The sequence below is a fragment of the Fukomys damarensis genome, unplaced genomic scaffold (assembly GCF_012274545.1).
Source record: "Fukomys damarensis isolate Sample0158 unplaced genomic scaffold, DMR_v1.0_HiC HiC_scaffold_35, whole genome shotgun sequence".
Taxonomy (NCBI): Eukaryota; Metazoa; Chordata; class Mammalia; order Rodentia; family Bathyergidae; genus Fukomys; species Fukomys damarensis.
In genome coordinates, this window is record NW_022900947.1 from 13,843,135 (window position 1) to 13,846,115 (window position 2,981).

The window sequence follows — 2,981 nt, forward strand, 5'->3', positions numbered from 1 at the left end:
GAAAGACAGGTGTTGATTAATCTAATACTTTATTGTGTGAATATAGTACAATTAAGTACCCCAAAAAAGTAGAAAAATGTAAAATGTCCAAAATAAAAGACAAAGTGTTGATTCAAAAAAATTGTTGAGAAATTATAGAGGTAAAAAATAAAAATAAAGAACTATTAAAATAGCAGAGTAACCTAGTTCTAAAATATGATAAAAATAAATCTGTAGTAAGAACAAAAAAAAGATTTCCCTGGTTTAGGAATCTGTTAAATTTGATATTATGTTATTTACAAGTTATGCATTTGAAGAATAAGGACATAGGAAACCAGATATGAGCCAAAGACTAAAAAGCTTATCAAGCAAATGGTAATCAAATGATTGGTATGATCCCTATGATATGAGGTGACAGAAAAAAGTGTCAGAGCAGATTACTGTGGTTAAAGGGGACCTTGAATCAACTTAACTATAATCACATGGAAAATATAAAAATGTTCAATATTCACTCAGTATTCCCAAAATACACAAAGAAAAAGAACAGAACATTTTAATTTTTCTTGAATTTTTAGAGTGATTTTAGAGTGAAAGCTTTCAATTTTTGTTCACTTAGTATGATGTTGGCTGTTGGTATGTCATAAATGGGCTTTACCAGATTGAGATGAAGACCACTTATTCCAATTTTGCCAGTATTTTTATCAAGGATGGGTGTTGGACTTGGTCAGATGCTTTTTCTGCATCTAGTGAGGTGATCATTTGGTTTTTGTCCTTGGCTCTGTTAATATGGCATATTACATTTATTGATTTGCAAATGTTGAACCAGCCCTAAATAAACCTTTTTTATTAGTACACGTTTATACTACACAATGATCATATTCCTTATGTGGAGTGGGTGCATATACACAGCACATCTTAATTTCTTTTTCATCCCTTCCTTCTACCCCCTCCCCATTCCTGCCCTCTCTTGGACCCTTCCCATTTGAGAACGATATGTCTCCCTACTTTCTATTATCTATCTTTTATTTCACTCTTAATATTATAATTTGGATTTCTCATATAAGAGAAAACATATGATATTTAAGCTTGTGTGTCTGATTTATTTCTCTTAACATTATTGTCTTGAGGTGCATCCATTTTCCTACAAAAGCCATTTTACCTTTATGGCAAAGTAGTGTAAATACCACATTTTGTTTATTCATCATCTACTGATAGAAATACAGACTGCTTGCAAAATTTAGCTCTTATGAATTGTGCTGCTATAAACATGTTCCAAAAAACATGTTTCAAAAAAAAAGAAAAGAGCTAAATTGTTTGTTTAAGGTCTGAGCAGGTGCAGTGAAAGGTTTGGAGAGAAAGAAGGCTGGTTTGCCAGGAGCTGCCAGGCAATTTCCAAAGCCAGGGGAGTGGAGAATGGGTGATGTCTGGTTTTGTGTGTGTTGGTATCATGCTTGCTTGTGGCCACCCTAAATTCTCTGATAGGTCAGGCAGTAAGTAGCAGGGCTCATATTTTCTAAGAGCCGTCTGATTGGGAGCTACAAGAATGAGTTCCCTTGCCCTGCTCTGGCAAAGGGGAAAACAGTGTGGATTACACCACATTAGCAAGTACAGTGAGCTGAAGACTAAGGCCTCTCTGTTTTCTAAATTCCACAGCACCTTGGCCTGAATATAACTCAAGTAAGGTGCAGTGAGAGACAGTCAAGTCCCACAAACAACTGTCCACCCTTCTAGCAAGTGCAACCTGGGACTGGGATTTAATTTAATTTTTGAAAACGCAGTCACATTTTTATTCACCAGGGAATCTAAGAGTACAATTCGTATTTAATGCACAGCACGAGAGGTCTTCCCGTAAAACACATCACTCCCAGTGTTTGTATGCTTTACATTCTCTAAAGGACTACATCTGAGATCCCAGGTCTTATAAAAATTCATCGGTCTAGTTGAAGTTGATTCTGCTGTTTGATGCCTACAGTTTGCTTATTCTCTATTGTGTTGTTTTGTAAAATAATGAAAATAGTGGAATTAGTGGCAAGCTCCTCAGTAAACATCAACTCTTTTGCTGTAAGTGTTGGACACATGGCAGGGTCTTAGGACATAATGAAAAGATGGATGTTATGCTCTTGACATTTCCGTTTCTTTCACAGGAAACTGAGACAAATGATCACAATGAGTTAGACAGACACGCCTCATTTAAGGACCAAGTTCCTTAAACATGATTGCCAAGCAGATGCCCTGGAGATACATCTTTAGCAAGTCAATAACGCCTCTGTTCCTACATTTTCTCACTGCCCTTTCTAGCTCCTTAGCAGCTGCCATGAATTCTTCAAGGTTACGCTGACCACTCGGTTGATAGGGCTGGAAGCTGTGTTTGAATGTGCAATTTCGGCTCATTCCTGAAGGAGCTTCCACATCTGCAAGGAACCAGTGAAACTAAAATACCGCTAATACGATCTCGCAGGACAATGGGCCTGCTGGAGTCTGTAAAATTCCCTGGAAATGACACCTCTCCTTGGCAGCGAAACGTGCATGAGTGGAGCCACTCCCCTGTCCACCTCTGCAGCAAACACCTCGGAGGATAGAAAGACATCTAACGTATGTAGCGAAGGAGCTTGCTAGCCAGCAGTGTGAGACAAAAAACCAACACTTAAAACAATCGCGGAGCCAAGAATTACAGTGATGACAAATTCTTCCATTGTTTCCTGTGGTTTGGAAGAGTAAATATAAAACCCTTGAGAAAATATGTGCACACGCAGCATGCGACATCTCTGCCCATCAAAAAGTTTCAAAGGTGGCCTCCCTTCTAAAGAGTTTGTTTATATCTGAGAATTTACTTCCAAATGAATTGGTTTTATCATCACCCGAGGAGCTGTTGCAAGCCAACGGTCCTTAGCAGTGAGCCCAATAAGAAGGGTGCACTGCACACTTTCTGGCCCTTTGACACAGCTGTTCTGCCCGTATCGTAGTGTGATCAGCAGGTCTCCTAAGGCTGGGCTCCAAACCAT